The sequence below is a fragment of the Pteropus vampyrus genome, unplaced genomic scaffold (genome assembly GCF_000151845.1).
Source record: "Pteropus vampyrus isolate Shadow unplaced genomic scaffold, Pvam_2.0 Scaffold14, whole genome shotgun sequence".
NCBI classification, from domain to species: domain Eukaryota; kingdom Metazoa; phylum Chordata; class Mammalia; order Chiroptera; family Pteropodidae; genus Pteropus; species Pteropus vampyrus.
Genome location: NW_011888795.1, coordinates 5643880 through 5665979, shown reverse-complemented (window position 1 = coordinate 5665979; position 22100 = coordinate 5643880). Strand labels below are relative to the sequence as shown.

The 22100-nt window shown below is 41.3% G+C and overlaps 1 protein-coding gene across 1 annotated transcript in view; it reads left to right on the top strand.

The window, feature by feature from the left end:
- The first annotated feature begins 1647 nt into the window (after positions 1 to 1647).
- The window catches only part of TPRG1 (tumor protein p63 regulated 1), a 174286-nt gene continuing 153833 nt past the window's right edge, over positions 1648 to 22100 (top strand). Inside the window, exon 1 of the mRNA XM_011381636.2 lies at positions 1648 to 1942. The gene's annotated coding sequence lies outside the window, so the exon portion shown is untranslated. The remainder of the gene's footprint in view (positions 1943 to 22100) is intronic.

Here is a 22100-nt window from a genome sequence, read left to right as displayed (position 1 = left end):
ACTGCCTCTGGTAAATGAAATTCCTAAAATTCTTTATAACTGTAAGTAGAGTGGTCATGTGTCCCCTTTGCCCAGGACAGTTCAGATTTATGTTTTTTGTCATAGCACAATTGTCAATAATATGACTTTCTACTCTAAAAAATGCCCTGTTTTGGACTACAAAACCTATGATCTTCCTAATTATAGGACAGCTCAGAGAAATTCTACCTTGGGCTCTATGCAATCTTTAACCTTCTGTTAAGAAAATCAGCAATTAGCCACCTAAATGTTAAAAAATAATTATGTAATTTAAATATACTATAATGCATTCTGATGTTTGAACACTATGCAGATATATAATATACACACATGAACATATATATAAAAATTATTTAATGACCTGGTAAAAAAGCTCACAAAAAAAAGGTGAAATTATAATAATTTGATTCTAAGAGTATATATATGTGGTTACATCTGGGTAATGAGATTATAGATTCTTTTAAAAATATATTTCTGGATTTCCAAATAGTCTACAATGATTATGTAAAAAAATTTATAGCCAAAAATAATCTTTAAAATCTCTCATTTAGAATTAAGTGGTCTCTCTTAACATGAGACCATGAAATTGCCATCTTGGAGAAAATAAGACTCCATAGGTAGGAGTCTAACAACATCATAATAATTCTTCTCACAAATAGAACAGAGCTTTGTATTACCAAGTACTTGCTGATCATCTTTTCTCATTTAAACTTTAGAAGAATGCTCACAGTTATACACTCATGCTCCATTTTGCAGGTGAAAACAAAATGCAGATATACAGTGAATGAGGCAGATCTGGGAGCTCTGAGGTTGTCCTACTTAAGACCCTTCACAACTGACTCTTGTACTAATCTTGTGTTGGTTTTCAAAGCTAATAACAAGACGCTGAGTTTACAAGGAGAGGCTAGTTCCTTTGCTTGCGCTGCTAGTCTCTCATCTTCTCCGGTGTAGAGAAAGGAGAGTGTTATGCTGCCAAGGTATAATGTGGGAAACTAAGAGAAGCTTTCCCTTTATTTAAGCAACTACTTAGCCAGCTGTTAATTTCTATCTCAAACCATTCAAAAGCACACCGATTACAACTTAGAGACTTAGTTTCCAAGCATGCATTTGTTTCGACTGTGCCCGCCATATGATTTATGGTGACTTGCTTTCCCCCTCCTCCTCTGGGTTTCTCCAGATGCAGAATGAAAATATGTAGCCAGATCATATCTATGGTTCTCTCTGGCTCTGACAGGTTCTCTCCAGGCTTCTGAGCTTCTGGGGAAAAGAGTGAATTCCAAAGCTGTATTCCAGAATCACCCTGTCTAACTCGGGCTCTGCTTTTCTTTGCACTTGGAAAAAGCCCAAAGAAAAGGTCATTTTTGCAGACATCTTGAGGTTGCGCTCCAACGTCCTCATTAAATAACAGGAGCCCAGACTGGCAGGCCCAGGGGAATATTCAATCAAGGAGAAAAAGGCCAAGTCATTACTGGAACCCTATCATCAGAGCTGTAAACACAAGCTTTCATTTGTGGGCTTTAGCTGAAAGTGTGTTCAGTTGCACACGCTCTCTCTCTCTCTCTTTCTCTCTCTTTCTCCACTCTCCCCTTCTTCCCACTCTCCCCTCCTTCCCTTCCTCCCCTTATCCAGGTTCCATTTGTCAAATGTGTGTGACCATTCCGATAAGTCAACAGAGGGAAGGGAGAAAGAGAAAGAAAGAATTACAACTGTAAATAGACTCAGAACATAGAAAGATCAAAATAGACAGCCTTTGGCTTTAATGGATGAGTCACCATTGCAGCCCAGACCGCAAAAACAAGCGTGGCTTCTCTACTTACCAGCAGTCTTCCTGTCTGGAAAGGAAACACTGCTCTGATTGGAGATATTGGCTATTTTACAGACTTCAAAGCAACTTGGGCAACTGAACAGACAAGAGAGGAAACAGGTAAAACAATTTTTCCAAGTGTTTGCCTAGAGAACCAGCTACTCAACTCTGATTTGGAGCTGCCTGGAAATGCTTTCATCTTTAGCCAATGCGGTTTTTTTTTTTTTTTTTTTAAGTATAGTGGACTTCAGTTCTGCTGTAGTGGATGTACTTATTTTTCCTCAAATAAGGTATTTTTCTGGCTGTGACTTGGTTTCTAAGCATTGAGCTGAGCACTGTGGGGAATGGAGAGATGAATTAACATGAAAACTATCTAATGAGGAAGTGGGACAAGTGTACGCATCATGATATTATGAAATAAAGAAAACGTGATGAAAACAGGAAAAACATGAGACCATTAGGGTGCATCGAAAACAGAGGTGAACTTTGGCAAATGGTCTACCAGACTGAGAGATAATGTGAAGAAAGCCTACATGTATCCACAATTTAGCAATGAGTTCAGGTTTGGCTTGGTAAATAGTATAAGGGAGTAGAAGAAATAAAGCTTGGAGGATAATTTGAGACCAGATCTGGAAGGGGTTTGAATGCCAGGGTAAAGGAGAAGGGGAGAAGCAATGACACTATGGAAAGATAATGTCAACTGTGGGGAGGAAAAGATGAAGGAGAAGCAAGATCCAGGAAGATCAGTTAGAAGACTATTGCCACAGTTCAGGAAGGAAATAAGTGATGGCCCCCATGGCATAATAAAAGATCTATATTTGGTCTTTATACCTAGTTCTTGGCATGGAGCTCCTGAAGCCTTTACAATTTCCTGAGTGATAGGGGTGATAAGAGCATCTTTTGATCTTCTGACACAGAGCTCCTAAATCCCTTGTAATTTCCTGGGTGATAGGAATGTCTTTTTTTTCCTAATCAGATTACTGGTGGCCAGGGGAGGGGCCCTAGATATCTTTAGGATGGGGCTGGTCTCCAGAAAGATCAAGTTATGATTAGAAGGTTAGAACTTTCAGCCACATCTTCCAACCCCTGGAGAGGGTAGAGGGACTGAAGCTTGAATTAATTACCAAGGACTAATGATTTAAGTTATCATGCTAACATAGTGAAGCTATAAAAATCCCTAAACACTGGGGTTTTGGTGACCTTCTGGGTTGATGAACATATCAAGGTACTGAGAGAGTGATGGAATGCCCATAATTCTTCCTCATTTTTTTCATCTCTTCCTGACTTTATAATAAACCAATCATAGTAACTAAAGTGTTTTCCTGAGTCCTGTGAGTTTTGCTAGCAAATTGTCAAACCTGAGGAAAGAGTTATAGAAGCCCCCTGAGTTTATAACTGGTTGGTCAGAAGTACAGATGGCAACACTGGCATATGATGGTGGGGGCTGGGGTAGTCTTATGGAAGCAAGTGCTTAACCTGTGGAGTCTGCACTATGAGTAGTTAGTGTTGGAAGGTTAGAGAATTGGTTGATGGGGAAACCCTGCCACACATATTTTATGTCAGAAATGTGCGTAAAAACAGCCCTTTGCCTCCCCATCTCAAACATTCCCTCTGGGATTAGAGAAGAGGGGGTTTATAGGAAAGGATGAAGTTATAATATCCGAACTTCTAATCGAGTCAGTGAGAATATCAATATAGAAATGCTCACCATTATAAAATGGTTTAGTGTTTGTTAAAACTATTGAGCTGGGGGATCAGAGAGGCTCTGCTGTGGCCAACTCAGTTGGACACAAACAGAAACAGATTGCCCACTTTATAGAGAAATACGTGGCATATAGTTTTAGCTGTCTTGCTCATACTGCAGGCTTTATTTGCTATTTGGGGTCTAAACACAATCGATTGCCTACTCAACCATGTTTTCTTTCCAGCCTGTGAATATTCTTTGCAGCCATGGTCCCAGTTCTTGGTGTTTAGAAGGCAGTGGTTCCTGGAAGGAAGAGCACCCACCTATCTACTTGCTGGCTCCACTCTGCTGCCTGTCTGACCTTTGGTAAATCGACTGCCCTCTCTGGGCCTTGGTCTCCTGTCTGCAAAATGAACATGTTATATTACTCACTGTTCAAGACCCCTTGTAGCTCCAACAGTTTAGGATGTATATTTAGAACAGGCAGTCTCCATTACTAATATGACCTTTCACAAAACAATCCCATCTCATTGAACCCTCTTGACAGCCCTAGAAATAAGTAGGTATCATTATGTAAACTTATTTTACAGATGTGTACATAGAGGCATAGAAACACATAGATGGTAAGTAATCTTCCCAAGGGCATAGAGTGATTTAAGGACATAGTTGGGACTAGATCAGGACATACAGTGATTTACTGGCCTAGTCGGGAGGACTAGATCCGAAGTCATCTGACTCGCAGCTGCCGTGCTCTCTCCACTCTCCCAGCTGCATTGATGCCTAGGAAGGGTCAGTGGAGTATATTGCAAGGAACATAAATTCACTTTCCATAATTTTTCTTGAATACCTTGTATTTTCAATTTTTCTCCTCAATGTGGCCAGGTCAAAAGAAAGGGACCCACTTTTCTAAGGTCACTGCAGTTTTACTTGTGAAAGACATTTCTTAAAGAAAACACCTCCTTTCATTGGGATGTGCAGATGTCAAGCTCCCGTTTGTGGTCATTACTTCCACGACCAGCTGCAGGAAGTTTTGCACTTAGATGTGGTCAGTGAGCAGAGGCTGGACCACCTACACTCCTCAGTGTGGGTTTCTCTGGCCGATGGTTGTGGAGACCACATAAGGGCCAGAAGAGACCTTGGAGCTTATCCAACCAATGCCTTGTCTCGTGCTTGATCATTTCTGTAACATTTATAATGGTTGTCCACCATCTTCTTGAACCACACATCACTTCTGGTGACCTGTGTTGCCAGCCACCATTGACATTGTCACATGATTGCCCCACAGTCAGGACACATTCGGTATACTAAAGCAAAACCTGTGTTATCTTCTCCAAACACTTTTCTTCTCAAATCGCATTGCCATTGATTCAGTCCAGCAAGCTAAAACCTGGTCTTTTAAAAACTATTCTTCTGAATTTGGTAAGTCTTGATAATGTGCCCTCGAAATCTCTCACATGTGTCCCCTTTTGTATTCACACTCACTGTTCCCCTTCAGGCCCTTCACTGGACTTCCCTGGACTATCCACGTAACTTCCTAACTGATTTATCAGAGCCTTTGATAATACATTTTAAATTTCTGAATGGGAATATAGGATGCATTTTCCCACATTTATTGACCATGGAACATTTTTTTTTTTTTACCCAGAGCATCTTCTGAGAAATGCTAGCCTAGCCATTCCAGATGAATTATAGTCCCTAATCATTGTCACATCTGTCCACCCCTCTTTGTCACTGCGCTTGTTATTTCCTCTGCTTAGAATGTCCTTCTTCCTGACTCTTGCCATCTGGGGAAATCCTACGCATGTTTCATGGCCCAATTCAAATGTCTCCTACTCTCTGAAGCCTTCTTTGATCCCATGTCCCAGCTTAAACCCCAAGCTCTTAGAAGACTGCATACTTGTGTCTATCACACATTTAAATTATATCCTACTTGTGTGTATTTGTGTCCATCTCTCGATGTATTCTAAGCTCCTTAAGGAATGTATTTTACTCATCTTTCTGATATAAATCTAGAATGGTGATTCTCTTTTACTTTCTTTAACATTGGTAGAGTAGCTTATGGTTGATGCTTGATGAACTCGATGCAATAAACAAACTTATAGTTCTAATACAGAGGTCTCTAACCTCTTCGCCTCCCTTACTATAGAGGTCTAGATGGGACCCCCTGGGGATTATGCTGGGAACACTGGTTCAGAGAGGGAGATGAGACAAGTACATTGGCAATTATACTACAAGATCCTTATGGGAGAGGATGCAGTGCTCTCTCCACTCTCTCAGCTGCACTGATGCCTAGGAAAGGTCAACGGAGTATATTACACGGAACATATTCACTTTCCATAATTTTTTTTGAATACATTGTGTTTTCAATTTTTCTCCTCAATGTGGTCAGTACATTGAAAGAAAAGGAGAACCACTTCTGGAGAGCAGATATTAGGGAAGATTCCTGGAGCTTCGTATCAACACCTTACATTTACTGAGTGCCCACTCTGTGTAGGACATTGCACTAGGTGCTGTGGGGACACATGAACCCTCAAGGAGCTTCTAGTTTGTAGTTGGATTGCTTATGACCCTTGGTTCCTATGTAGAGAAACCAGCTATGCTAGCTGAGCTACAAAGGCAAATTTATTTTAAGGATGTGAGGGTGTCAGAATCCAAGGACAAGTAACAAGGTCTTGAACTGAGCTGGAACCAGAGGATGAAGAGCTACAGGACAGCCAAGAAGTAGTTCTACTTTTGTCTTTATTCTCTCTTTGTGTCTGTTATATTTTTCTTTTTTGCTATAGACCAGTATTTTTGGTGTTTCCAGCTACTTAGAATTCAGAAAGCTGGATTAAAAATGTGGCTAGCACTGAATTTCATATCTAGCTGGGTTACCTTAGACACATCATTTTCTTAATTCTCCCATCTATGAGATGAAAGATTCAACACGCTCAAATGTCAGCTAGAATGGTCTATTTTGACAAGTTCTGTCTTAAGTCATTTTTCAGACTTGATGGAATTATAAATAAATATAAAACACATGAGGAAATAATGACTCTTTGGGAAATGTCACATCCAACTCTAGATTCCAATGACCTTGGCCAGACAATAAAAGCTGTTTGTTGTAACAAGTGAGCATAAGATTCCTTTCTGACGTGTAACTCTTTTCTGCCTAGGAACATTCCAAGCTTCTCTAACACATGCTGCCTACTCCTGTCTTCATCTCTGTTAGGACAGCAATCACCTCTTTGCCCTGTCTCCCATTTGAATTGCAACCCTTGGCCACACCAAGGATATTACGCATATTTAAAATATCTTTTCCAAGGTATCTTCCAATATCTTAGTATCTTTCAGTAGCTAAGTAATTCTTCAGTTTGGGGATCGTCCATACATTCCCCATCTGTTCAATAATAACACTCCCTGTGTATATCACTACAAGATTTACTAAGTGCGTTTATGCCTGTTACCTGATTCGGTCTCCACAATAATCAGCCAGTCACTCAACAATCTTTATCGAGGGCCTACAACATTCCAGTGACCGGGAATGATTTAAGAATACAGTTTTGAGAAAAACAGATGTGATTCCAGCTCTGATGGAGCTCTCAGTCTAGAGGGACAGAGTTTATACTTTCGTTCCCATTTTAGCGACAAAGAGACTAAAGTGAAATGCTTTGTCTCATAAGTGCTGGAGCTAGGACTCACCTGGACTTCCCATTCCCAGTCCAGGTCTCTAATTTTGCCACCATTCTGACTCACTGCCATTGGACAATCCCTGAGCACTCTCTAGGAGTTAACTGAAAAAAAAATAGCCAATGCCAATGAAGATGTCAGGGTGGCATATAGAGAAGCTCAAAGTGTCAAATATAAGAAAGTAAGAAAATAAACCAGCTGCTGAAAACCCCAAAGTGAGGGGGAGGGAAACAGCCAAAACAGGAACAACAGAATAGTAGTGACCACTAGAAAACAAAAACCGGGAATGGTTTGTATTCTGAAAGCTAGAACCCAGCAGGGTGTCCTTGTACAAAGTGGTATGTGATGTGAGCATGGCTTCCCGCTGTGAACAGAACTCTACATTTGTGTCTTTCAGGCAGCAGTCCTGACTGGCTAAGCTGGACTCAGAAGTGAATGGAACACAGCTTCTTGCCTTTTGAAGGATGATCAATAGGGGTCCCAAAGGGATGCCAAGGGGGAAAAGGGTGAGCAGGGAGAGAGAGGATGCCTCCATTCACAGGAATGTCCTCCATACCCACAAGACATTATGCCTGCTTTTCTCAGGCCAGCACCCTCCCCCTCCTTACATCTCTGTATATATCAAGTGAAGGGCTTGATTGGTGGATGTGTAAAAAGGAAGATGTGATCTTTCTTTTCCTGAGCTATAATTAAGAGATCTAAAGTTAAATGGGTATCTACATTTGTCCCTTTGTCCCTCCATCTTTAAACTGGAAGATAAAGCCCCAAGGCACCTAATCCCTCAGTTGGTAAATGAAAACAGGCAAAGAAAGAGAGAATGCTTTCTCAGGCATTCATTAAGGGTTTGGATAGAACAGGGAGACATTTGTAAACCATAATTCCATTATAATTGACTAAGAGGAATGTACAAGTTTTGTGAAAGTCCAAAAGAGAAAGCAATTAACTCCACTGGGGTGGGGGCTTCAGAGATGGACCCTTAAGGTAGGAGTTCACCAGTAGAAAAGTGTAGTGGAGTTGAGGGGAATGGAAGAAGTGGGGAGAAAAATTTTCAGTATAAGCTAAGGCTTAGAGATGTGAAAGTACATGGAGTGTTCAGGGAGTGTTTGATGAGATGCTGATTGTGTTTCTGGTAACAACACACTTTGTGTAGTGAGATAAAATAGATTGTTGTTTGGGTTTTAAGGAAGGCTAGCTACTTTAACAACCAACTAACCATCCTCGGTGGCTTAAGAGAGAATACTTTCATTTCTCACTCACTTCATAGCCCAATCCGGGTTGGCAGGGGGTTATGCTCCAGTTCCTTCTATCTTGTGGCTCTGTCCTCGCATAGGTCCTGGGGTCTTTGCCACTCAGATGGTGAATGGGGAAAGAGAATGAGGATGGATCATGCATGCATAGATAGTTTAAAGGTAAGCCGGAAGTTGTACGCTTCATTCCTGTTTATATTCCTTTGGCCAGAATCTAGCCTCATGGCCATACTTAACTGCAAGAGGTCCTGGAAATTAGAAGCTAAGGGCAGAACATGAGTCGTTGGGCAGAACAGTCTCTACCCTAGCTTTGAGTCTGGAGAACAGGGGGATGAAAAGAATGAGGGCACTGTGTGTACCTGCAGGGACCTGATGAAATCCTTCTAACTTCCCTAGGGGAGAAAAACATGTGATAAAGGAGTCAGGTTGGGCTCTAGGTGAGAGGTGTTCTGTGGCCAGATTCCTCAGAAGGGAGAAGATGGAAGATCCTAATGAAAGGTGCTTGTATCCAGATGGAAAAATTCTGCTCCAGCCATGAGGAAATGGACAAGAAATCATTTCAGCTCAGCTCTTTAAATTTCAAAAAAAAAAAAGAAACCCAATCAAGTAGACAACTTAGAGCCCCAACATCTATGGAGTACTCTGTGTTTACTGTTCTCAGCTGATCTTCACAATAACCTTGTGAGGAGGGCCTGGTTGAGAATTATCATCCCCATTTTAGAAGTAGAGAAGGCTATGCCCAGAGAGGTTAAATGAGTTACCCAGGGTTGCACAGCAAGTAAGAGACAGACCTGCAACTCAAGCCCATATTGTGTTGTTTCCACAATCCCACAGATCCTCTTCTGCATGGGAGTAGCTGCTGACCACACTCTGGGAAGCTGACTCAGATCCAGCCCTAGACATGGGGCCAGCTAGGATCCTGGGAAAATTCTCCTCAATTACCTACCCTTTTGTCTGCCTGACTTTTGAAATCAGTGAACCAACTCCTTGTTCAGAAAGCATGTACATGTTAGCTGTCAAACAGCGCATGCAGCATCTGACAGCCTTAATATCACTGTTTGTATTATCAGACAATTACCAGCCGAGCTCATATTCATAATTTGACTAACAACTCACGACAATGATTATTTTTCCTTTCCTGGCAAAACAAATATAGCAGCATTTTCTTTTCAGCATCAGCGCTGATGCTCCTTGGCATTCTATCAGCTGAAGGATTTTTTTTTTTTTAAAAAAAAAAAAAATGTTAGTCGTACTCCCCCACATCTCGCTAACTTTACAGTCCCCCATGGCATCTGTGTGCAGTGAACTGAGCTGTTGAGACTAAATGTAATTTGCAATCAAGCTTCTGTTAACATGGAAATGTACCGGCTGGTCTGCTGCAATATGGGTTCTCATTCTGTCTAGCATATGGTTGCATTAAATCCAGTCTCCAGAATGTCTCTCGTTACCACATTGTCAATCCGTGCAGAGCGGAGAACCCTAAAAAACCACTAAAGGAACATATTTTTGGAATTGGCTCTTCTATTAGATCTTGACAAGAGCTGTCCAAAGTCATACTTGGTTACTTGAAATGAACTAGCCCTGTCAGATCTATGCACACATATACACGGAGACACACAGTAAACTTGAAACCCAGTTAGATGCTCTGTACTCACATGCATAGGAATTACACTGGAAGACAAAGGAAAAGGAGAAGCGAGAGACTCAACTTCCTTAGGTACATTTGAGGTTGGTTTATTGATATCTCAATATTCGAAGATTCCCAGAATACTAGATTTGAACAGGACTTTAGCATCTTTGCATCTAAAGAACGTGCTCTGGAGTCAGATGAACCTGGGCTTGAGTCCTGATGCTATCCCTAGCTTGATGACCTTGGGCACATTATGAAGCTTTGTGTGCTTCCGTTTCTCCATCAGTGATGTGGCGGGTAATAAGAATACCCTCACGATTTAGGATGTGGGGGCTTAAATGCCTAAGCACAGCACCTGACTCAATCAGTGATGGCCATTAGTATTCTGTACTTTTTGCTCACCACTCCATTCCCAAATCAGATGCTTACATATCCCCTACAAAATCACCTACCATTGTTCTCCCGTTCTGGTCTTGAACCCCTCTGGGGTACAGGATGTCATTTCCTTCTAAGGCAGCCTATTCTCTCCTATCTAACTCTGTTAAGCAGTTTTCCTTATGTTAAACACAAATCTCACTCCCGCCTCAAGCCTGTTTTTTTGAGAGACGCATGGAAGAAGTCTCATTGGGTGGTGGCCCTTCAGGTATTTGGGGAGGTTACATGCACCCTGCAAGCACTCTCTATTTTCATTCAGTGCCTCTTGTTCCTTCAACTTCCATGGTTGATGTAGCATTGTGTCCCCTTACTAGCGCGGCTCTTTTTCTTGGGCTGCCTTGGGTATGTCTATGCCACACTGAGCACAATGATTAAAGGGGAGAGTTACCAGCCTGGTCCTACCTGGTGATGAGTAACGATTTGTGGGATTACATTGAGTCTTACAAAATAGGCCTCTCCATGGAAAATTCATAAAGAGCAGTTTTCAAGAAATCATGTAATATTTTAAATTCAGTGGGTGGGGGGACAAGCTTTATGCCTTCAGGTCTCTGCACCATTTTGTAGGAAAAATGCATTTTTTTTTTTTCAGAAAAGCTAATGCCCTTGTTGTGCATCTAATCTGTAAATCTGAAGTTTTATAGGTTTTATTGGATGTGCTCCAAGCAGGAAACACATGCACAGAAGGTGTATGAGACACCAGAGCTCTGGGACATAATATTCTTCCAACATTTAAAGAGTACTTTGGAGAGTTAGGACAAAATGAAAAAAATAAATTTTATTCATTCATTCTTTTAAAAATTCTTTGCCTGCCAGACACAGTGGTAGGCACAGGGACATAGTCTTAGACAATCCGTTCCTGCCACAAAGACGCTGGCAGACAGATTGAAGCCGACTATGGCCTCATCACAAGGTAAAAGATCCACGGTATGGTCAAATGCTATGAGGCCCGCCGCACCTGGTCTGGAGTAGCTCAGAAATCCAGAGACGATAAATAGGCAAGCAAATTACTATGGAATAAGTGTTATATTTAAAGATAATACAAAGTGCTCTGAGCACTTCGAGGAGAGAATTTGTTCAACAAATATCTATTGAGCACCAGAATGTGCTGGAATCTTAAACAAAGAACAAAATAGATAGCCCTTGAAATTTGTCAAAATTACTGTCTTGATGGTATGTGTGTACGGACTTTAGATGAGTACCTGCAGATGATTTATTGTTTATTTGTTTATTATTTCATAGCTGTGATAAATGTTATGAAGGAAGAAAACAGGATTCTATTAGAAGATAAGGTGAAGCCCTGATTGAGCTGTGAGCAGGGTATCAAGGAATGCTTCTCCAAGTTGTATTTAAGTGGAGGCCTGAGAGACGAGTAGGAATAAGGATGAGCGGGATGGAGGAAAATGTGTGTGCAAAGATCCATAAGAGGGAATGAGTTTGGAGTTTGAAGAATTAGAAGCAACAGAGTGACAGAGAGGAAGAGGTCTGGGAGGGTGTCACAGACTAGGTGGGCCCACGAAGGAAGGCTGGCCACATCCAGAGGGAAAAACAGGGAATTTCAGGCAGAAGGAGCAGCACACACAGCAGGCAGGAGGCCTGAAGGGATTCACCAGGTCTGAGAGAAGCTCTATTCACGCTCCTTGTGTGTGTGAGAGAAGTTTGGGGAATGATGAGAAATGCAGAGGTGGCTTGAGTCATGTTATAAATGGTTTCACAAACGATGTGAAGGGATTGATTATATCTGGAGATGCCATGGAAGCACTGGGGATGTTCTAAATTGTCCTTTAGGTTTTTTAAAATTATATCCATCTCCTCAACTTGTTCCTAGACTTTACAAGGAGGGCAGGGGCATAATTTTTGTGTCTCTGTATCACACTCACTTCTCCATTCTTGACTAGTGTTGGTTAAATCGAATCTCATCTCCTCTTTGCCATTTTGTTCTCGGCTCTGATTTGTGGTCTGTGGTGACTGTCACTTTGTGATTCAATCTACCTCATAGTGCCATGGTGCTAACTTCTCTTGACACGAGGAGTCAGCAGCTTCTGAAGATCCCAGAGGCTCTAACTTCAGCCCTACATGTGCTTGCGACCTGCTTCTGTGTTCTGACGGGGAGGTATCACTCAAAGGTGTGAAGGATGAATCACACCACGATGCAGATATTTTCAGCCGCCAGTTGGCCATCCCTTATTGAGATCACAGAAATCCAAGGCTTGTTAGACTGTTTAGCTCAGCGCTCAGGCTTGGTGGAGAAACTCATTAGCTCTATTTAATTAGGGAAACCAAACACTTCCAAACCCACTTTACTGTCAGCTCACTTCCCACAACCTCATTAATATATTTCTTAAAAATTTCACACCTTTAATGTGGTAATGGTTTTCTTAATTCTTTCAGCATCGGACTCCATAGATTGAAGCTCTTCAGCTAGGGAACAAATAGAGCAATTATACAAGTGGTAGCGACAATTCTTTCGACCAGCATCCTTTGGTATTACTAAATATGAGATTTTTTTTGTCTTGATTTTCTATATACAACTAGACAAAGTCAGTCATCCAGGTTTGGTCGTGTAATATTGCAATTATTAAAACCATCTTTTTAAAATAGCATTTTACAGTTTTCAAAATGCTTTTACATCATCAATCAGTCAATTCTCATAAAACGCTGAAAAAAAGTAGAGCAGGCAGTATTATCTTTATTCGACAGGCGAGAATATCAGGCTCAGAGCAGTTAAAAGATTTCGTAGGATGACAGGTGTGTGCAGAGGTCTCTCCTTTCCGTTTTCCTTAGAGCAATAGAAGAGTTGACAATGGAGACACAGATTTCAGGCCCAAGTAGCTTGAGATGCTGTTCTGTCAGTACCAGAAACGACATCTCCTCTCTGCAAAAGATTATGAATTCTGCTTAAGAAGTGCTGAGTTTTACCTGACTAGAGAACACAAAGCTGGACAAATGTTTTTTGACAAATGTATGGTTTTGTTTCTCAGCCATGCCTATGTTGCATAAGCACTGCCTTCTCAACCTGGTGGAGGTCAATGTTTTTCTTAAGTCAGAAATATTTTAAGTTTGCTGGAAAGTCGAGTTAAGAAACAGTCACGTACTCCATCCTTAATATGTTCTTGTAATGCACTGTTCTCCTACTCACACCTTCCATTTAAGCTAACCCCAACATAGATTTAGGTGTAAGTGATGTGGATCTGTTAACGTGCTTTCATATTCTTTACCTCACTTGATGTTCACAGCACTTCTGTGAGATGTGACTTCTTGTCACTGTCACATCACTTAGGAAATGGGGCTCTGTTAAGGTGAGAGTTATTCGATGGCAAATAACAGATGCTGGAACATCGGGAGTTTGATCCTTGAACCTATGTCTACAAGATCATGGCTTGTTTCTCTGCTTCCAGCACAGCTCCCTGACCCTTCAATGTTTCTCTTCTTTTCTCTATCTGAGGCTTTTCTGTCCTCCTTTAGGAATCGTTGGGAACTCTTCCTGCAGGCTTATGATCAGACCTGCTTTCCAGAAAGGTTCTTATATCAATCAAAAATGTTTTAGTATGATTTTAAAACTTTGAGTTCTCTCTCCTAAAGGTGAACATATTTTCATGATCACCTTCTCAGTTGCTATAACAAATACTTCTTGAGCACTCACTGTGTTCCTGGCACTAAGAATACTATGACGAATAATCAGACATCACCCATGTCCTCCTGGATTTAACATGTTTGTAACAAGAAAGCTATTTCCTGTGAGAGGACTTCTGAGATCCGCATACCTCACAGGCAGCTATTTGTTCCTACAATTCTGAAGAGTTTTTAACCTTTAATTTTGGGGCTAGGAATATTTAGCCAAATACTCTGCCAGGTGACATATAGGCAATGAAGAGGAAAAGGTAATGAAATACTGATGTGACACACTCCAAAATAGAAGTGGGAGGTTCTCCTGTCAAACTGAGCATTCAGATGTAACCTGGGATGTAGGTGGAGATGCTTCTCAATAACTCAGGAACAGATAATATTTTGATAGGTTCTTAAAGTTTTCTCCTTTTAATTAAGGGGTTTACTCTGCACCTTATCACAGGACTAAACACAGAAGCCAGAATATAGAATGAATTTTATCTAGGTTCCTGCTAAAATTTTGAAACGGATCATTAAACAATTGATTTGTGGGCATTTCAAAGAAAAGGCACCAATCACTAGAAGTTAATGGAAGTTTGCCACAAAAAGGTCAGGTTAGACACATCACATTTTTTTTTTCTTTTTATGTCACTAAATTGGTAAATACGGCAGGATGAGGAAGTTTTAGCAATGGACTTACCATGGCCTCCTGTGACGTGATTATACACAAGACGACCATGTCTTATTCACTGGTTTCACAGATGGGTAACAAAAGTGACTCTTTAGGCCTGCTAACAGCTCCAGGTAAGCTAGAAAGAGATCTCTGGGGAAGACCAAAGCCTTTTTTCTGGTCAATAGTTTTTAGTCATGACTTGAAAGGTTATCTAAAAGAAAAAATGTTTAAATTTGCAAATGACACCAGACTAAAATGAAAATCCAACACTACAGACTGTCACAAACAGATGGCGTGGTGTAGTAAACAGAGCACTGACTTTTGAGAAAGGCTGAGTTGTCCTTGTCTCTTGTCTCTGTCACCTATCAGCAAGGTAATATTGAACAGGGGTTAACCTCTGACAGTTGAGTCTCATCCCCTACGCAAAGATGCAATATGGTTGCTTTGTTTTTAGTTCAATGTGAGAATTTGAAAAGAAACCTAATATCATGTTTGGAATGGATTTAAACAAATTAATGCAATGCTAATAACAATAATGCAGGATTGATATCTAAAATGATAGAGCTTTCAGAACACAGAACTGAAACCAACATGATAAAACAAATCAAAATGTAAGGTATGTGTATGTGGGTGGTGTTGGAGGTATCAGGCCTAAATTTATGACACTCGAAGCTTCTACAAAGTGTTGAACATATGTTAGGCACTTAAAATGTGTGTTAATGATGGCTTAATTAGCTGCGTGTGTTTGAAAAGAAAAAAACACACAGGAGGATCTTATACTGATATTATATCTGTCTGATGTCTTCATATATGTGAAAGGCTGCTATGTTGATGAAAATATGGACATATTTGTTCTGCATTGTTCTAAAGAGCAAAACCAGGCCAAAATTGGTGGGAGTCATATGGAAAGAAACTTTAGAAGACATTAGAAAACTTTCTGCAGTAGTCGAGCTTTCCTATAAACGGATCTGTGTGACGTGGGAAATGATAGACCTATCCGATCAGCTGATTCTCCTTGTACTGACCGAAACATGGGCAGTACTGTTTGCAGAGGGTGCATTGAGGCTGGCTTCGTTTGTGCATCAGATCATAGAATGTCAGTTTTGCGTTGGGCACTAAGTGTTGGGGCCAAAGTAAAGGTATGCGGTTCTCTCTTTCAGTGAGATCACAGTGGGGAGGAGCCCCTGTGTCCTTCTCATAGCTGCCACCTTCCGGCAGAGACCCAGAGGACTGGTAGGAGTTTTCCAGCATGTGGCTAATCCATTCAGAAAGAACAGTCAGTGCCAAGTTTGGAGGTATGACACATCATAATGTATTCTCTGGAAAACAATTATTTCTGGGAGTAGACATTGCTAGGGAGGCAAGGGTTGGATTATAAAGAACCTACAATGCCTTGCAAGGCATGCTGGGGCTCAGGCTTCCTCCCTCTGCATCTATTGTATCTTGTGAGTACACATTTTAAAGCACAGATCCCACTCTATTGTAATTGCTGGTAGGTGGGCCTCCTCAATGCACTATGAGCTCCTTTAGGAAGAAACCATGTCTTGCATGTCCTGTATCTTCATAGCTTTCCCTGAGCTTTCCATAGCTTATATATTCAGTATGTTCTATTGCATGAAAGAATAAATAAATGACAGCAATATGAATCTCCTTTAAAAGATAGACTTATAAAGAGGTTTTGGGTTCTTAGAAATTTCTGAGGTTGTACTGAGTGTGACACCAAGAATTACTTCTAGGGAGCTAGAAGAGTCTTTTGTAGGGTATTTCTGCAATATACTTTCCCCATTTTATAGTTGGAGAAGCTAAGATTTTAGAGAGGCTGAGTAATTCAACCAAGGTCACATAGTTAGGATGTGACAGAACCAGAATTTGACCAAATTCTGCTGACTCCAGAGCCTGTGTCTTAACCACTGTATTATCCATTGAATGAGGCATTTTTCCCAGGGTGAGGCAGAGTTAGCCAGTAAGTCCTATCTCCAGGGTAGCCCCCATAGGAACTAAGAGCCTTGTTTGGTTACAAGAAGTTGAACTCTCCAGTCTTCTTGCCTCTTATCCCATTATAACCTCTGCTCTAGCAGTGGAGAAAGGAGAAGTTCATGGGGATAGGACAAGTTTGGAGAAGCTAGAGTGTGATGAATGGTGGTGGAGACAACCCAGGAAATTACAGAGAGGGAGAGGGTCCCTGCCCTCTAGACTGTGGCGAACAGAGAGACACACGGAAACAGAATGACATGGAGAAAAGCCTTTGACGTTTTCAGTGTGGACGGTCCTTTGTTTCTCCTTGCCTTTCATTGGTGCTGGAGACATCTTCCGTTTGGGAGCCTTTGCTTTTGGGGCACTCTGGAGCTGAGCACAGGGTCCCAGATAATGAGGACCTGTAGGTCTCCTGGCCTGACCAGCTCAATGCTTTCAAGAGAGGAAAGAGGCAGGAAACCAGGGAAGATGCTTTTCTCAAAAGTAAACTGGTATGTTTGGCTGACTTTTCTTGCTGCCTGGGTCTGACAGATGGGGGTGGGCAGGAGGTTAAGAAACCTCAACAGATGGCAGCAATCAGTGGGTGTTGGTGTCCATTTTTCCTAAGTGCTGAAAAGATGGTCACCTTGTTCCTGTGACAAACACAACTCCAAGTTCCTCTGTCCTAGAACACAGAACAGTATAATCCTTTCTCAGTTTACAAGAGGAATGTTTTCAGAAAGTGGGTGGTATCTAGGGAATACAATGGCTTCCTGAGGTTCTGATTCAGCGGTGTGAATTCTACTACCCAGTCGAAAGTCCTAGTGTCTGCAGAGATTTATTTGTCTGCAAGGACAGAGATGAAAGTCAACTTGCTATAAACCCTTCCCCTCCCTTTGATTGGTAAGAGGGGGAAAAAAAATGTCTATATACTGCCATCTGGTGGGCACTATGGGTCACTGCAGTCTGAATGGCAAAGTTCACTCAACAAACACTTAGAAGCTCCTAGGCTCTCTGCCAGTTTAACAAAGTAGCAATGAACAAAACATGGTTTTTGCCCTGAAGGAGCTCCTAGTCTAATGGAGAAAATTGACATGTTAACAAATAATTAAAAAAAAAAAAACATTTTGAGAGAACGATGTCAAATTTTACCAAAGCAAAGGATATCTCCCTGGGGGCTTAGAAAAAAACCACCTTTGAGCCCCGTCTTGAAGCATGTGTGAAAATAAAGGTAGGAAACCTCATTTAAAGGGAGTGGGAAGCCCTAGAGGGGGAACATCTCAGCAAGTACCACTGGTTGCAGTCTGTATGCACCAGCAGGAAGGAGGAAGATATTTTAATAAGGGAGGACATTAATCATGTGGGAATTTCATCTCTTGCTTTTAAGAAAGAAGGAAGAAAACCCCACCCTGCCCCCAAAATGCACTGACCACTCTTTGCAGCCAATGAGAAACCGCCACAATTCCGAACTCTTGTGTTCCAATAAACTTTTGTTCAAAATATCCCTCCCCTATTTCCTCCTAAAACCTAATAAACACAAGCCTCTCTCCTTTGTTCTCCAGACTTGCCTATAGTTTTGCCATAGCTTGCTTGTCTCGTATTGTAATTCTATGCTATTCTCAAATAAACCCAGTTTGTTGGTAAAATAACTGGCTATTTTATTTTTAAGGTCGACGCATGCTTTGTAGTTAACCCAGCGGGCAGAAGCCAGAACACAGAGAACAGCATGAGCAAGTATGGGGTACAGGCTGTTAGTTTGGTTGAGAAGTCAAGAGCATGGGAAAAAAGCTGCAGACAAAAACTGGAGTAGGTGAAGGCTGGATCATGAAGGGCTTGAATGTCTGACCAAGGCTACAAGTCTACTCAAGATTAGTTAGCAGGGAAAATACGGGATCAGGTTTTGATGGTAAAGTAATATGAACAACAAGTGGCTGTCCATATGCCTTCAAGCATTCTGAACCCTCTCATTATTTGAAGTCTCCTGTGGAAGGAAACCTATTATGTGAAACAGTTGAAATTATAGCTATTTTGACTAAAATAAAAATGGAGGTCCTGAGCCTGATGAATTAATTGTCTCCCATCTCGCTTCTCCCTTCCTTGATCCATGTGGATGCTTTTGAGCAATGTCTAAGGCTCAGCAAAACCTGGATTAATACCTGGAGGATTCCTTACCTAATGTGACCATCCCTGCTCTGCTTTTAGAGGCTACTATATCTTGGGTGTTCATAAATTAGGTTCTAGATCTCTTCCTATCTTTTAAATTAATTAATTGATTTTAAAGCCTTTTTTTCTAATTTATTTACTTTTTATTTTTTAAAGACTGTCATTTAGAGCCGTTTGGTTTATAGCAAAATTAAGAGGTGGGTATAGAGATTTCCCATATACTTTCTGTCACCACACATACATAACCTCTCCCATTATCAAATATCCCCCACTAGAGTGGTATATTTGTTAAAATTGAGGAATCTACACCCAAAGTCCATAGTTTACGTTAGGGTTCACTCTTGGTGTTTTATAGTCTATGAGTTTGGACAAATGTGTAATAGCATGAATCCATCACTATAATATCATGCTGAGTGTTTTCACTGCCCTAAAAATCCTCTATGCTCCGTCTATTCATCCCCCTGCCCCCACTTCCTGGCAACCACTGAATCTTTTTACTGTCTCCACAGTTTTGCATTTTCTAAAATGTCATATAGTTGGAATCATACAGTATATAGCCTTTTCAGATTGACATCTTTCATATCCCTTTTACTAGAGCTGCTTACCATTCTGGAGACCCTATTTTATGGTAACCTTTATTTTATGGACAAATTAACTTTCTTAAACACACAACCTATATCACCTGGTTCCTAACCCCAAGCTTTATATTGCTGAAAGGCATATGTAGAGAGATGGCTGGAGACCATCTATCTCTGCAATATTTATGAAGAATCATTTGTCTGCCTTCCAATGTGTTAATTCACATTCAGTATCCACAACATATGTGCCATCCTCAACCCACATATCATCTATGATGGAGTTCTGGGAAGGAACCCTTTGACTCTTACTAATAGCTGCAAATGTTGCTTTCATTCCAAGAACTACACTCTGGGAAAGTATTCAAGAGCCTTCTGATGAGTGACTGAATTATCAAGATTCGCTGGTCTTTCTGTTCTTTGAAGACTATAGCTTCTGGGTGGCATTTGCTGTAGGGAGAGAGATTTCAGCCCAAGAATTGATAAAGAGTGACTGGCCCCCTGATGGCCAAAGACCATTTTGTTCTACCAACTACGGTTATCTTCTTGTGCTTTCAGATTCACACTTTCAGATGCAAAACGTGAATTCCACCCACCCAACATTTCCTCTAATTCTTAATCATGCTCCTTGTCAGTCCTCATTCCTTTCCCACTCGCTCTGCAAGATGGGGTCAATCTGCTCTCGCTTTCCCATGTGAACTTCTCTGTTTCGAGCCCGTGTCCAGAACAGCCTCCTTCTTGCCATCTGGCGCATCTTTCGTACTTGGGCCCCCACCTTTTCTTAGAGGCCTTCACGAAAAGATGTTAACTTTCATTCAAAGGCTTCCCCCAGTACTTGATTACATGCACAGATTTTCCACGTGGTCGAACACCGACATCAGCATTGACTGTGGCCTGCATGGCTTAGGTTAATTGCTATTTTCCCCAGGGCGCACTGGCCAGTGTTCTTTTATGTTCCCGGTGCCAAGTTCAATAAACATTAACCAAGTGAATATCACGCTTTAGAATGAATGCGTAGGGCCTGTTCTTTGTTTTATTAGAGAAAATGGAACTGTAACTTAGCCCATTGCCTTTGACAAAGAGCAACAAGGCAGCAGTGCCTTTGAACATTTCGTAGACTTCCTCTGGATATCTAGTGCTCACTTACCTCATTTAGTTGTCACTGCTGGTTTCCGTGCTTGTCTCTCTTCCTTAAACTGTGAACTCCTTCAAGGAAGAAACCTTCTGTGTGTGGCCTGAAACCTGGCTTACTGTACATGAGCAATAACTACTTTTTCAATGGCTTTTCAATAATTTATAAGGACCCATCTGGATAGGAAAAACATTTGAGACCTCAGTAAAGTTTCCCCAAGACAACATGGTCACATTTTTTTTTTTGGAAGCATTCTGAATAAAAATTAATAAAGTGGTGAACACACTGCAGTGATACTCACGTATGGTCTGAGGTCATTCAGGAGGCTCCATAGCTCCCTGAGGGCAAGAAAAGTGGACATTAATGGAGCAAGTCTGGGCTAAACGTTATGCCATCCGTAAATAGCCTTGGCTTTCCCAGTTCCTGCAAACGTGACCCTAGGTAAGTCACTCAGTTTTCCCATGTATAAAATGAGAGAATTGGCTTCCCAAGACCTTCCATCTCTGCCAATGCCTTGGATTGATTTGGTTTTGTCTCAGGTACCAAAAAAGTCCCAATCTTTTGGTTGAAACTGCTGAGTAATTTTCAGTTAGTAGAAATCCAGGGTTGGCTCCCATTCTCTTCTAAAGATGTTTGTGCAAAGATCTGCATAAGTAATTAAAATGGCAAGCACACCTCCAAAGTGAGTCCCTTAGCTCCGTTTGTCCTTAGGGTGCAATAAGCTAGGACATTCAGAAAAGCAAGTGGGTTTGCAATGATGGGATACTATGTTATTACGAACTCACCAATATAGAAAGAGCTGGTTTGAGTTGGGAGATAGAGCTGATATCCCAGCAACAGTTTTCTCACTTCACGATCTAAGTACATTGGAGATGTATTTTGGAGAGACAAATTTGACCCTAAATATAGCTAAAATCATGGTATTGCAAAGGGCTTTGAAACAAACAGGATATTACTTTGCATTTAGTTACTGAGAGTGTTAAGCTCTCTTGGTTGTAAGAAAAGGAAACTCCAGTTAAATCAAGGAATGAAAATTTTGTTTTAAGGACACATACATCTGTGGAAGCAGACCTGTCTGGATTTACTGGAAGCCAAGCAAAATTTAACCATCAGGTCTCACAGCGCCTTGGATGGGAAGGTGGTCTGGATCTAAATAGCGGTCTCCAACCTTTTTGGCACCAGGGACCGGTGCTCCTATGAGAATCTAATGTTTGATGATCTGAGGTGGAGCTGAGGCGGTGATGCTAGTGGGAAGCAGCTGCAAATAAAGATGAAGCTTTGCTGGCTCACCCCCTGCTCACCTCCTGCTGTGCAGCCTGGTTCCTAACAGACCACGGACTGGTACCAGTCCACAGCTTAGGGGTTGGGCACCCCTGATTTATCTGATCTACTTGGATCTGCTCTAGGGACCAAGGTTAGCCAGAATGCATGAGCCTATGAGCCTGTGCTTCACCTTCAATGCAACTTAGCTACTCTCTGTTTCTCCTTCTCTTAGAAGCTCTTCTTTTCTCTTC